This window comes from Crinia signifera, chromosome 7 (assembly GCF_055691185.1).
Source record: "Crinia signifera chromosome 7, ASM5569118v1, whole genome shotgun sequence".
NCBI lineage: Eukaryota > Metazoa > Chordata > Amphibia > Anura > Myobatrachidae > Crinia > Crinia signifera.
Genome location: NC_139223.1, coordinates 164,503,673 through 164,519,651, shown reverse-complemented (window position 1 = coordinate 164,519,651; position 15,979 = coordinate 164,503,673). Strand labels below are relative to the sequence as shown.

The 15,979-nt window shown below is 49.6% G+C and overlaps 1 protein-coding gene across 1 annotated transcript in view; it reads right to left on the bottom strand.

The window, feature by feature from the left end:
* The window catches only part of PIKFYVE (phosphoinositide kinase, FYVE-type zinc finger containing), a 144,123-nt gene that overhangs the window by 128,124 nt on the left and 20 nt on the right, over positions 1-15,979 (bottom strand). Inside the window, exon 1 of the mRNA XM_083154232.1 lies at positions 15,782-15,979. This exon is cut by the window's right edge and continues 20 nt beyond it. The gene's annotated coding sequence lies outside the window, so the exon portion shown is untranslated. The remainder of the gene's footprint in view (positions 1-15,781) is intronic.

Sequence of the window (15,979 nt, the reverse complement as noted above, 5' to 3'; positions counted from 1 at the left end):
CAGTCACACGCAGTATACAGGTGTCACATATCCCATCACTCAGCGCAGTCTGCTCCGTATACAGCCTCAGTCACACGCAGTATACAGGTGTCACATATCCCATCACTCAGCGCAGTCTGCTCCGTATACAGCCTCAGTCACACGCAGTATACAGGTGTCACATATCGCATCACTCAGCGCAGTCTGCTCTGTATACAGCCTCAGTCACACGCAGTATACAGGTGTCACATATCGCATCACTCAGCGCAGTCTGCTCCGTATACAGCCTCAGTCACACACAGTATACAGGTGTCACATCGCATCACTCAGCGCAGTCTGCTCCGTATACAGCCTCAGTCACACACAGTATACAGGTGTCACATATCCCATCACTCAGCGCAGTCTGCTCTGTATACAGCCTCAGTCACACGCAGTATACAGGTGTCACATATCCAATCACTCAGCGCAGTCTGCTCCTTACACAGCCTCAGTCACACGCAGTATACAGGTGTCACATATCACATCACTCTGCTCCGTATACAGCCTCAGTCACACGCAGTATACAGGTGTCACATATCACACCACTCAGCGCACTCTGCTCCGTATACAGCCTCAGTCACACGCAGTATACAGGTGTCACATATCCCATCACTCAGCGCAGTCTGCTCCATATACAGCCTCAGTCACAAGCAGTATACAGGTGTCACATATCCCATCACTCAGCGCAGTCTGCCCCGTATACAGCCTCAGTCACACGCAGTATACAGGTGTCACATATCACACCACTCAGCGCAGTCTGCTCCGTATACAGCCTCAGTCACACACAGTATACAGGTGTCACATATCGCATCACTCAGCGCAGTCTGCTCCGTATACAGCCTCAGTCACACACAGTATACAGGTGTCACATATCCCATCACTCAGCGCAGTCTGCTCCGTATACAGCCTCAGTCACACGCAGTATACAGGTGTCACATATCCCATCACTCAGCGCAGTCTGCTCCGTATACAGCCTCAGTCACACGCAGTATACAGGTGTCACATATCGCATCACTCAGCGCAGTCTGCTCCATATACAGCCTCAGTCACACACAGTATACAGGTGTCACATATCGCATCACTCAGCGCAGTCTGCTCCGTATACAGCCTCAGTCACACGCAGTATACAGGTGTCACATATCCCATCACTCAGCGCAGTCTGCTCCGTATACAGCCTCAGTCACACACAGTATACAGGTGTCACATATCACATCACTCAGCGCAGTCTGCTCCGTATACAGCCTCAGTCACACGCAGTATACAGGTGTCACATATCACACCACTCAGCACAGTCTGCTCCGTATACAGCCTCAGTGACACGCAGTATACAGGTGTCACATAACCCATCACTCAGCGCAGTCTGCTCCATATACAGCCTCAGTCACATGCAGTATACAGGTGTCAAATAACCCATCACTCAGCGCAGTCTGCTCTGTATAGAGCCTCAGTCACAAGCAGTATACAGGTGTCACATATCCCATCACTCAGCGCAGTCTGCTCCATATACAGCCTCAGTCACACGCAGTATACAGGTGTCACAGATCACATCACTCAGCGCAGTCTGCTCCGTATACAGCCTCAGTCACACGCGGTATACAGGTGTCACATATCCCATCACTCAGCGCAGTCTGCTCCGTATACAGCCTCAGTCACACACAGTATACAGGTGTCACATATCCCATCACTCAGCGCAGTCTGCTCCATATACAGCCTCAGTCACACGCGGTATACAGGTGTCACATATCACATCACTCAACGCAGTCTGCTCCGTATACAGCCTCAGTCACACGCAGTATACAGGTGTCACATATCCCATCACTCAGCGCAGTCTGCTCTGTATACAGCCTCAGCCACACATAGTATACAGGTGTCACATATCACATCACTCAGCGCAGTCTGCTCCGTATACAGCCTCAGTCACACGCGGTATACAGGTGTCACATATCCCATCACTCAGCGCAGTCTGCTCCGTATACAGCCTCAGTCACACACAGTATACAGGTGTCACATATCCCATCACTCAGCGCAGTCTGCTCCGTATACAGCCTCAGTCACACACGGTATACAGGTGTCACATATCCCATCACTCAGCGCAGTCTGCTCCGTATACAGACTCAGTCACACACAGTGTAAAGGTGTCACATATCCCATCACTCAGCGCAGTCTGCTCTGTATTGTATGTGGTGCTCTCCCATGACGGACACCATCACAGCACAAAACAAGCATTTAGCAGTTTCTCCTGAGCACAGACCTGAGCAGACAACGTCCGAGCTGGGAGGACACTATACGCTATGTCAGGATGCAGGAAGCAGCTCTGGTAAAGACTCGGGACACTGATCATATGATTCCCAATGATGCTGACCAGAAACCCAGCATTGCTCACACGGTCATTCCCAGGTCCCCAATGTCACCAGACCGAAGGGGCTGCGCAAGGGCTGACCGAACGCTACAGTGGAGCAGCTCACCGTCAAAATGAACATGGGGTGAATAGACGTGTATCTAAAAGGACTACATCCTCCTTACTGCCCCCCTGCATCTCACTACATCCTCCCTACGTCTCACTACATCCTCCCTACCGCCCCCCGGCGTCTCACTACATCCTCCCTACCGCCCCCCGGCGTCTCACTACATCCTCCCTACCGCCCCCCGGCGTCTCACTACATCCTCCCTACGTCTCACTACATCCTCCCTACCGCCCCCCGGCGTCTCACTACATCCTCCCTACGTCTCACTACATCCTCCCTACCGCCCCCCGGCGTCTCACTACATCCTCCCTACCGCCCCCCGGCGTCTCACTACATCCTCCCTACCGCCCCCCGGCGTCTCACTACATCCTCCCTACCGCCCCCCGGCGTCTCACTACATCCTCCCTACCGCCCCCCGGCGTCTCACTACATCCTCCCTACCGCCCCCCGGCGTCTCACTACATCCTCCCTACCGCCCCCCGGCGTCTCACTACATCCTCCCTACCGCCCCCCGGCGTCTCACTACATCCTCCCTACCGCCCCCCGGCGTCTCACTACATCCTCCCTACCGCCCCCCGGCGTCTCACTACATCCTCCCTACCGCCCCCCGGCGTCTCACTACATCCTCCCTACCGCCCCCCGGCGTCTCACTACATCCTCCCTACCGCCCCCGGCGTCTCACTACATCCTCCTCTGCACCCTGCGCCTCACTACGTCCTCCTCTGCACCCTGCGCCTCACTACGTCCTCCTCTGCACCCTGCGCCTCACTACATCCTCCTCTGCACCCTGCTGTGGTGCTAGGGAACAGCAGTAAAAATCTTGCCTAGGTCATAAAATTAGCTAGGAACGGCTCTGGCAGCAGCCATGCAGTTCTGGCACATCAGAAGTCCATAGTACACTCATCAGTGTAACTGCCTTATAGGAAATATCGTCATTACACACATACATTACTGGAGGATCTTACAGATGACTTGGATTAGCCGTGATCCTGTGACATTAATATTGTGTCATTATTCCTAGCCAATGGGCAGAAAGTTGGAATGCTAGCAGCTCCGAGAGGTAACGAGGAGTACAGTGCTCAGGAACGTCACACCTTAATGCCGGGCCTGCAGACACCTTCCAGCAGGAGGTCATAGCAGGCCTATACAGGTGTAACACATAGGAAATGTGCCTATATCCATTACTGAGCAGTGAGAGAGAGGACAGGACATAGAACATTGCTTTCTATGACTTCCAGTAGGGTGTTTTGGTACTTCCTCATCTTTGCGGCCACAGCTCACGCTACGGAACTTACGTAGTGTAACCCGCACCACCCTGGGTACACGCCACCATCAATTACCTTTAGTAAAGGCTTGTGGCAAGCGGAGCGGAGGGAGACACCAAGGGCCTTATTTTGGTTCATTCTTTCTGACAAAATCCTTCTTAGATGGACAAAACCATGTGCACTGCAGGGGGCAGATGTAACATGTGCAGAGAGAATTAGATTTGGATGAGTAATTTTGTTTCTGTGCAGGGAAAATACTGACTGCTTTATTTTTACACTGCAATATAGATCTCACTTTGAAGTAAAACCCCACCCAAATCTAATCCTCTCTGCACAAGTAACACCTGCCCCACCTGCAGTGCACATGGTTTTGCCCATCTAAGAAGGATTTTGTCAGAAAGAATGAACCAAAATAAGGCCCCAAGTCCGAAATGTGGCGAGCAAAGCTAGCCCATGAGGGGACAATAGTGCTATTCTGAAAGTGGGCAACGTAACTGGCATTAGCTGTGGCCGCAAATATGAGGAAGTACCTATGTTTCCATAACAACACACTTGCAGAAACACATAAACCACATATTTACACAAATAATATAAAGTCTATTCGTCTAAAGAAATTGTTAATAATAAGTATTAATAGTATCAAATAAAGGGATTTTTGTAAGAACTTACCGTTCGAATCCCTTTCTCTGATATGGTCCTGGTGACACAGCTTCACATTGGGATGTAGGAGGGTCCGCAGGAGCCAGGCACCTATCCTAAAGCTTTTGGAGGGTAGGCTCCTCCCCTACTGCATCCCAGATTCCTCAGTTCAATCTTTCAAAGCCACTGGAATACATTAACTCAGTACAACGCCTGCACATATCATATGCACAATTTTAAATTTAACTTTTCAACCAATTATAACATGAAACATCATGAACACTGGCATACTTACTGAGCGTAAGGGAGGGATCGCTGTGTCACCAGGACCATATCAGAGAAAGGGATTCGAACGGTAAGTTCTTACAAAAATCCCTTTTTCTCTTTCAATGGTCCTGGTGACACAGCTTCACATTGGGACGTTCCAGAGCCGGTCCTTTTGGGTGGGTACGCTCAGGTCTGCAGTTCTCATCACTGCTCGCCCGAATGATGCGTCCACCGACGCGAACTCATGGAACCTATTGAATTTGGCAAAAGTATGAACAGATGACCAAATGGCAGCCCTGCAAACCTGCTCAGCTGTTGCCCCAAGTCGAACCGCCCAAGAGGTGGTAACCGACCTGGTGGTATGCGCATTAATCCTGGCCGGTACAGGCCTACCAACTTTAGCATATGCAAACGCAGTAACAGAGCGCAACCACCTAGCAATGGTCTGCTTAGAAGCAGCCCAACCAATTTTGTGTATGTCATACAAAACCAGTAAAGTATCAGTCTTTCTGACACTCTTAACTCTGTCCACCTAAACGCGCAAGACGCGCACAACATCCAAATTCCTCAATTTGTCCCTTTTCCTAGAACCCTCTGGGGGTTGAAACACAGGCAGAACCATCTCCTGATTTAGATGAAAAGCAGAGACTACTTTTGGTAAAAATCTTGGGGTACTGTCCGAAAGACAGCCCTATCATCATGACATATAAGGGAGGGAGACCTGTAGAACAAAGCTCCCAACTCCAATACTCTTTTTTCTGACGCCACCGCCAACAAAATACCAGCTTCCCTGTAAGGAAACTAAGGTCAGCCAACCTTAACGGCTCAAAAGGCGCCTTTTTAAGGTACTCCAGAACCAGAGATAATTCCCCTGGCGCTACTGGTTGCTTGTAGGGAGGGTTCAATAAAGAAAAACCCCCTGCAGGAAGGTCTGACTTCCAGTATTAATGCAACCCTTCTTCGGAAAGAAATTGACAAGGCCGAGATATGTACTTTGAGTTACTGAAGGCTTAACCCAGAGGAAAGTCCATTCTGTAAAAAACTCCAACAATTTTAGCCACTTTAAATCGGGATGTGTGTGATTTCTATCTTTCACACCATCGAATATAGGTCTTCCAGACCCTATAATAATTTTCAGAAGACTCTCTGGCTTTAATCATCGTGTTAACCACCACCTCTGAGAATCCTATATTCCTCAAAATGGCGGTTTCAACTGCCAGGCCATCAAAATTAATCAAGCTGAATCCAGATAGTTAAACGGTCCTTGTCTTAGACGGTCTGACCTCAAGAGGTAGACGCCATGAGTCCACAGAGAATTTCTGAAGTCTCGAGTACTAGGACCTCCTTGGCCAATCTGGGGCCACTAAAATTACTGGAATTGTCAGGGCCTGTATCTTTTTCAACACTCTTGCCAGCATTGGAACTGGTGGAAAAACATAAAGAGAATTCCCCTCCCAGGGGATAGACATGGCATCCACCGCTTCTGCCAGTGGATCCCTCATCCTGGCATAAAACCTGGGTACCTGATGGATGAATTGGATGCCATCAGGTCCCCCTCCAAGGTTCCCCACCTCCATGTAATCTGGTGGAATACTTGTGGGTTCAGGCTCCATTTCCCTTCCATCAGCTCTTTCCTGCTCAGGAAGTCGGCCTCTATATTCTCCATTCCTGGTATAAATATTGCTGATAATGCTGGAACATTCTGTTCCGCCCACAAGAAGATTCGGGACACCTCCCACATAGCCAGCTTGCTGCGTGTGCCTCCCTGGTGGTTCAGATAAGCCACAGCTGTGGCGTTGTCAGTCTGAATCCTTAAAGGGAGCCTCTGCAACCTGTCTCCCGCTAGAGAAAACACTTTCCACACAGCTCTCAGTTTCAAGATACTGATCGGTAAGGCAGATTCCTATGGAGTCCACAAACTCTGCAGACGCAGGTCCAAGACTACTGCCCCCCCAGCCCCTGAGACTGGCGTCGGTAGTGACTACCAGCCAGCTCCAGGACTGCAGTGACCAACCCCACTGAAGGGAGTCCACGTCTGTCCACTATTTCAGGGAGGCTCGAGTTTCCGAAGACAGCACTATCTGTTCAGATTTCATGGTCTGTGTGATTCCTGACCAAGCCTTCAAAATATTCTCACTGGAACACCCGAGAGTGGAACCTGGCAAACTGCCGCGTCTCGAAAGACGCCACCATCTTCCCCAGCAGCTTGAGGCACCTCCATACTGATGCGCTCCGAGAGCTGAGAATCTCCTGGACTAAGGCAACCAGATCCCTGGCCTTTGCCTCCAGTAAAAATACCCGATGTAGATGGGTAACCCGAATGACCCCCAAGAATTGGAGTCTCTGTGACGGCACCAACTGAGACTTTTGTAAGTTTAAAAACAAGCCGTGAGCCTGCCAAAAACCCAATGGCTTTTGCCAAGTGACTCTTCAACATGTCTGCTGACTCCGCTCTGAACAGCAGGTCGTCCAAATATGGGATCACGGTGTTTCCCCTCAGTCGAAGCACAGCCGCCATTACAGACATTATCTTGGTGAATACCCTTGGCGCTGAGGCCAGGCCGAAGTGCAACGCCTGGAATTGCGAGTGTATGGTCTCCTATCTCAATAGGGCCTGATGTCCTGGGTGAACAGGAACATGAAGGTACGCGTCCTGGACATCCATGAACGCCAAAAATTCTCCCTGGTCCAGGCTTCACAGCACTGACCATAGAGACTCCATTTTGAAATGGTCTACCCACAAATGGATAATTAACGACTTTAAATTGAGAATCGGTCTGAAAGACCCGTCTGGTTTGGACACCCGACACAGTGGAATAAAAGCCTTTTTTCCATTCCGCTCTGGGGACCGGGATCACCACACCCTTCTCTAAAAAAGAATGAGCCGCTCCCAAGGGAGCTGTACGGAGCCGAGCCCCTTTTGGTATTGGCGTGGGAATGAATCTTCTTGGAAGAAGACCCTTGAAGGGAATTCTGTAACCCTGGGTTGTAATTTCTAACACCCAAGAATCCCGGTCTAACAATGCCCATGCGTCTTTGAACAGTGTCAGATGTCCCCCCATCTAGACCACCGCCGGGCAAAACCCTTGGCAGTCATGCAGATGGTTTGTCCTCTTCTTTGTGTTTTGGTTTCTTATTTTTGAAAGGAACCAAATTTAGACTTTAGGACCTTTCCCCTGAAGGGCTGCCCTCAGAAAGACGCACCTCCTCTAAGGGAGGGCCGCAAGGCTGGCCTGAAAGCAGAAACCTTGATGTCTGCTTGGCTGCAGGGACTAGCAGGAAACTACTTTTGCCACCTGTGGCCTGCTTAATAACCTCTTCCAGTTCAGAAGCAAATAACAGCTTTCCTTTAAAAGCTATTGTCTCTAAGGCTTTCTTAGACACATTATCTGCCTCCCAAGCCTTAAGCCAGAGGACTCTCCTGTCATTTACAGACACTGTGGAAACTCTGGCAGCCATTTTGAGAGCTTCCTCTCAGACTTCAATACATGCTCTGCAGCCGTTTTTAAGCTTCTCTGCAAGCAATAACACACAAGGGTCAACGTGTAAAATAGTGCACAAATTTCTGGCCCACACGATCATGGCCTTAGAGACCCAGGCTGAAATCATCAGAGGGCGTAGGGTGTATCCCACCCCTTAAAATAATGCTTTGAGGTTACCCTCCAGCTTTTAGTCTGCGGGGTCCTTAAACGCTGCTACTCCTTGTACTGGTAGCACAGTGGCTCCACCTGAGGTCTTGATACACGTGTCACAGAAGCATCTACCACTGGGACCTTTTTTCCAGAGGTCAGCATGCGCCTCAGGCATGGGGTACAGGCTTAGAAATCTTTTAAGTATCTGAAGCCTTTTATCAGGGGTTTTTTAGGCCCCTTTGCAGGGAGATATCAGAATCTTTACGCTGTCTCATAAAAAACAACCTTTGCAGGAGTTTATCCTTCACAGACAAATTTAATGCCTGTTTAACAGCAGTAATAAAATCCTCTACCCCTGAGGCTGAGGACTCTTCAGAAATATCACCCTGGTTTGGTTCTGTGTAGTCTCCTACCTCATCAGCAGCTAATAATGGCTCTGAATAAGACCTTTTAGGTGTCCCCACAGAATAACCATAAAACTTGTGCAACAAGTAATTTAAACCTGCTGATTCCCATAGCAGTATCCTGCATGACCAGTAATAAATCAGGATCTGTCTGGGTCCGAGGCACAGAGCTAGGGGACTGCTGAGAGAATGGCAATGGTCTAGGGAAATTACCAGCCATCACTCTGCCTGTCCAGTAATGCACCAAAGCATTTTCAGACCTGCCTAGGGCCTGGCCCATGCAAGTTCCGATGTACTACCCTCTGGAGTTCACTCCCCATGGGTTTCACAGCAGCGCATATAAATACATAAGCCCCCCTCAGGGACAATTCTCAGTGTACAACCACTGCAAGCGCTCAATGCATTTGAGGCTCCCTCCCCCAAGACCACAGGCTGTTGCTCAGACCTGATGTTCTCAATTAACACAGTCCCAGCATTAAATGTACAAACATTATATACAGAACCAATATACTCAGTTCACTTAGCTTTCTGTAGTCTTCAGAATGGGGAAAGCGATGCCCAGGAAATCCAATCACTCTGTCAGGATCTGTAAGCCAGCTCAGCTCCGCTGCAAGCGTTCTGAATGGCGCCAAAACAGAGTGAGGGAAGGGATCAAGTCCCTGCTGCTGCGGGGTCTGTGACTTTTGGCGCCAACTACCCCCAGACAGCCGCTCCCATTGTAGGATCTCCTTGTTCCAGTATCTCCCCCTCAGCTGGGGACCACTCGGAACATGCCTGTAACAACACTGCTGTCCTCTCGTATCAGGAGCTCAGTGTGTAAGCTCCGCATAAAATGGCCGCCGCCATCACGGAGCGCCTGTCCCCCATGATCCCCACCTAGCGTGAAGCCGGTTTCAGAGCGCTCCGGAGCCCAGGCAGCTTCTTAAAAGAAGCTGTAAGCGCTGCACAGGGAGGCCAGACAGCGTCTCCCATGTGCACAGTGAGCTGACAGGACGCGCTTCTGTCAGCTCCTGCTGCGCTAGCAGTGTGAAGATTCACTAATGAGAATCCTCACACTGTGCCTACCTAGCTAGTGTAAAAGTTAATAAAATAATAAAAACCCTAACTAGCTCTACTCCTTCGGCTGCTCCGGCAGCCCTTTAGAATAGCACCCACTCCAGTGGGCACCTAACACGAACTAAGGAATCTGGGATGCAGTAGGGGAGGAGCCTACCCTCCAAAAGCTTTAGGATAGGTGCCTGGCTCCTGCGGACCCTCCTACATCCCAATGTGAAGCTGTGTCACCAGGACCATTGAAAGAGAAATCTATTTTATAATTCATTTGCATTTGCATACTACTGCGCTCATTATAATTTGTCCGCATCTGAAATGAGTGAAGCCAGCTTGCTCCTAGGAGCCCGTCTGCAGGTGTAAACCAGCCCAACTGCCCGCCGGCATAAACCAGTGCAGTGCGTAAACCGTCCACTGGCGTAAACCAGTGTGTAAACCAGCTCCGACTAGCCGCAAGGACACTAACTACGCTGGCCACGGGAACACTACGCTGATTCTGATAGGGACACTACGCTGATACTGACAGGGACACTAACTACGCTGGCCACGGGAACACTACGCTGATACTGACAGGGACACTAACTACGCTGGCCACGGGAACACTAAGCTGATACTGACAGGGACACTAACTACGCTGGCCACGGGAACACTACGCCGATACTGACAGGGACACTAACTACGCTGGCCACGGGAACACTACGCCGATACTGACAGGGACACTAACTACGCTGGCCACTGGAACACTTCGCTGATTCTGATAGGGACACTACGCTGATACTGACAGGGACACTAACTACGCTGGCCACGGGAACACTACGCTGATACTGACAGGGACACTAACTACGCTGGCCACGGGAACACTACGCCGATACTGACAGGGACACCAACTACGCTGGCCACGGGAACACTACGCTGATACTGACAGGGACACTAACTACGCTGGCCACTGGAACACTACGCTGATACTGACAGGGACACTAACTACGCTGGCCACGGGAACACTACGCTGATACTGACAGGGACACCAACTACGCTGGCCACGGGAACACTACGCTTATACTGACAGGGACACTAACTACGCTGGCCACTGGAACACTACGCTGATACTGACAGGGACACCAACTACGCTAGCCACGGGAACACTGCGCTGATACTCACAGGGACACCAACTACGCTGGCCACGGGAACACTACGCTGATACTGACAGGGACACCAACTACGCTGGCCACGGGAACACTACGCTGATACTGACAGGGACACTAACTACGCTGGCCACGGGAACACTACGCTGGTACTGACAGGGATACTACGCTGGCCACGGGAACACTACGCTGATACTGACAGGGACACCAACTACACTGATACTGACAGGGACACCAACTACGCTGGCCACGGGAACACTACGCTGATACTGACAGGGACACTACACTGATACTGACAGGGACACCAACTACGCTGGCCACGGGAACACTACACTGACTACGTAACTGCTGCCGTGATAATACACAAGTACCAAAAATAATATAGGGGAGAATATGCAAACTCCACACGGTTAAGGCCATGGATTGAATTATCACTGTAGGTCAGAACATGTAGAGGTTTTCGGATTATTCCTAGAAGTAACAGAACTTTGTAGCATAGACACAGCCTGTTATATTGGTATGCACCGCACCATACTGGGAGACCAGCCATTTGTGCTGAGGCAGTACGACGGGACCTTGTGTCTCGTCACCTGACCACATTTCCTTCTGTCCTCACACAATCACCATAGTGTCAGTGAGGAAACAGCATTCCCCATTCACTTCCATGTAACACTGCGATTTATCTCGTGAGAAACTGACCAGATCCTGGAAGCCCTAGTGAAGTATTTCCCAAACATTTTTGAATCTATGCACCCCTAATGTTTATATGTCACCCTTCGGTCCATTAATGTGATGAGGGACAGCACTTGCTTCTATTTGTCCACATATTTTATGTCTGGAAGCCACAACAACGGGTTTTTACTATTGCAATCACTAGAAGTTATTTTAATTGGTCCTAGACCAACAGCCCAGGAATCCCTGATCACACAGTAAGCATTCCCGGGACAGGGGCTGATGTGACTGATACGCTCTCTGTAATGTGTGTGTACATGTGGTAGGGGATATACAGTGTAAGCAGCACTGGGGCAGGGGCTCATGTGACTGATACGCTCTCTGTAATGTGTGTGTACATGTGGTAGGGGATATACAGTGTAAGCAGCACTGGGGCAGGGGCTGATGTGACTGATACGCTCTCTGTAATGTGTGTGTACATGTGGTAGGGAATATACAGTCTAAGCACCACTGGGGCAGGGACTGATGTGACTGATACGCTCTCTGTAATGTGTGTACATGTGATAGGGAATATACAGTGTAAGCACCACTGGGGCAGGGGCTGATGTGACTGATACTCTCTCTGTAATGTGTATACATGTGATAGGGAATATAGAGTGTAAGCACCACTGGGGCAGGGGCTGATGTGACTGATACGCTCTCTGTAATGTGTGTGTACATGTGATAGGGAATATAGAGTGTAAGCACCACTGGGGCAGGGGCTGATGTGACTGATACGCTCTCTATAATGTGTGTGTACATGTGATAGGGAATATAGAGTGTAAGCACCACTGGGGCAGGGGCTGATGTGACTGATACGCTCTCTGTAATGTGTGTGTACATGTGATAGGGAATATACAGTGTAAGCTGCACTGGGGCAGGGACTGATGTGACTGATACGCTCTCTGTAATGTATGTACATGTGATAGGGAATATAGAGTGTAAGCACCACTGGGGCAGGGACTGATGTGACTGATACACTCTCTGTAATGTATGTGTACATGTAGTGTTCAGTCTAGCACCCGCTATCTTTGAAAACCCATACAGTTCCTCTTCCCTGCCTGGGGTGTCGCTGTCTGCTGTGGTGTTTCTAGCACAGGTATGGTTTGCTTATCAGTGCTGATATACAGACCACACTGTGCTAGAAGCACTACAGCAGACAGCGACACCCCAGGCAGGGAAGAGGAACTGCATGGGCTTTCAAAGATAGCGGGTGCTAGATTGAACACTAACATGTGATAGGGAATATACAGTGTAAGCAGCACTGGGGCAGGGGCTGATGTGACTGGTACGCTCTCTGTAATCTGTGTACATGTGATAGGGAATATACAGTGTAAGCACCACTGGGGCAGGGGCTGATGTGACCGATACGCTCTCTGTAATGTGTGTGTACGTGTGATAGGGAATACATAGTATAAGCAGCACTGGGGCAGGGGCTGATGTGACTGATACGCTCTCTGTAATGTATGTACATGTGATAGGGAATATAGAGTGTAAGCAGCACTGGGGCAGGGACTGATGTGACTGATATGCTCTCTGTAATGTGTGTGTACGTGTGATAGGGAATATATAGTGTAAGCAGCACTGGGGCAGGGGCTGATGTGACTGATACGCTCTCTGTAATGTGTGTGTACATGTGATAGGGAATATACAGTGTAAGCAGCACTGGGGCAGGGACTGCTGTGACTGATATGCTCTCTGTAATGTTTGTGTACATGTGATAGGGAATATAGAGTGTGAGCACCACTGGGACAGGGGCTGATGTGACTGATACGCCCTCTGTAATGTGTGTACATGTGATAGGGATTATAGAGTGTAAGCAGCACCGGGACAGGGGCTGATGTGACTGATACGCTCTCTGTAATGTGTGTGTACATGTGATAGGGAATATAGAGTGTAAGCACCACTGGGGCAGGGGCTGATGTGACTGATACGCTCTCTGTAGTGTGTGTGCGCATGTGATAGGGAATATAGAGTGTACGCAGCACTGGGGCAGGGGCTGATGTGACTGATACGCTCTCCGTAATGTGTGTGTACATGTGATAGGGAATATAGAGTGTAAGCGGCACTGGGGACGGGGCTGATGTGACCGATACGCTCTATGTACTGTGTGTACATGTGATAGGGAATATAGAGTGTAAGCAGCACTGGGGCAGGGGCTGATGTGACCAATACGCTCTCTGTAATGTGTGTGTACATGTGATAGGGAATATACAGTGTAAGCACCACTGGTGCAGGGGCTGATGTGACCGATACGCTCTCTGTAATGTGTGTACATGTGATAGGGAATATAGAGTGTAAGTAGCACTGGGGCAGGGGCTGATGTGACCGATACGCTCTCTGTAATGTGTGTACATGTGGTAGGGAATATAGAGTATAAGCACCACTGGGGCAGGGGCTGATGTGACCGATACGCTCTCTGTAATGTATGTACATGTGATAGGGAATATAGAGTGTAAGCACCACTGGGGCAGGGGCTGATGTGACCGATACGCTCTCTGTAATGTGTGTGTACATGTGATAGGGAATATAGAGTGTAAGCAGCACTGGGGCAGGGGCTGATGTGACTGATACGCTCTCTGTAATGTATGTACATGTGATAGGGAATATAGAGTGTAAGCACCACTGGGGCAGGGACTGATGTGACTGATACGCTCTCTGTAATGTATGTACATGTGATAGGGAATATAGAGTGTAAGCACCACTGGGGCAGGGGCTGATGTGACTGATACGCTCTCTGTAATGTATGTGTACATGTGGTAGGGAATATACAGTGTAAGCACCACTGGGGCAGGGACTGATGTGACTGATACGCTCTCTGTAATGTGTGTGTACATGTGATAAGGAATATACAGTGTAAGCACCACTGGGGCAGGGACTGCTGTGACTGATACGCCCTCTGTAATGTGTGTACATGTGATAGGGAATATACAGCGTAAGCAGCAGTGGGGCAGGGGCTGATGTGACTGGTACGCTCTCTGTAATGTGTGTACATGTGATAGGGAATATACAGTGTAAGCACACTGGGGCAGGGACTGATGTGACCAACCATAATATTCTCTGTAAAAAAATGTGCTCTCCCCTAGCTAGGAGTAACCACAACGTGTCTCTCTAATACCCCTTTCAGACAGAAAAGTCTGAAAACAGCCTGACCCCCCTTCACACAGAAGAACAAATTACCGGGTTAAAAATTTCTACCTGGTAATTTGCTGAATAACACGGGTATTTATTCTGTGGGAAAGGGTCAACCCGGGTCATAAATCCCGTGTCCTCCACCCTGGTCAATTCCAAGGTCGGAGACACGGGATTTACGACACGGGTGTGCCATTTCACACAGATAAAGGTCCCGTGTTAGTCACAAAATTACCGGGTGGAACTGCTTCACCCGGCAATTTTGTTTCCTGTCTGACAGGGGTATTACACTGCTATAATAACATCCAGTCCAGTATTCCACCAAAAGTCTAGTTCCCTGCAGTTATCTGAGGACACAGAGACCAGCGGATAGTCTCTGGAGATAAGGACAGTCGCATTTACACCACATGCGACAACCAAGAACAAAACAGTAAAGTCTCAGGGATGTCACAGTGCACAGCTCCAAACACAACACTGTGTACAGCAGTGGTGTCAAACTCAGGACCCTCCAGCTGTTGTGGAACTACACGTCCCAGCATGCCCTGCCACCATGTTAGCAATCCATTATATAAAATCTGTGGCAATGCATGCTGGGATATGTAGTTCCACAGCAGCTGGAAGGCCATGAGTTTGACACCACTGGGGTACAGTATAGGCAATATTAACATTCAGCCACTGATGCTGGGGAAGGTTAGGTGTGCGATAGGTGCCCACGTACCGCAGGGAGAACCTGATACATTATATCTGGAGATATACATGAAAACAAATAAATAAGTAAACGAATAAATAAACATAAAAGCTGCATAAAGAAGCACTGAGAACAACAGTCCTAGCAGAACTAGTGTAAGTGCTGGGGGACAGAGTGCATGTGATGGGACAGGGAGAGGGGATGCAGCCTGCACAGCTCTCCCTGATAGATATATATATATATATATATATATATATATATATACACACACACACACATCTATCTGTATGGAGGCTACATTGTTGCAATATGACAGTGAGACCCTCCTCCTGAGTGATGTGCTGCTGGGGCCCTGGCAGGGTTATTACCTGGTGTGTATGGTGGGGAGGACAGCACCTTCCCTGCCCCCTGCAGATCACCAGCAGCAGCCCCCTCCTGGCCTGATGCAGAGCTGTAGAGTAGTGGAGAGTACTCCCGCCGGCCCCCTCCTCTGCTCCTGCATCCAGCAGCCACTTCCTGTTCCAGCAGCTGAGCCTGAGACAGCTCTCCTAGGCAGGCAACAGTAG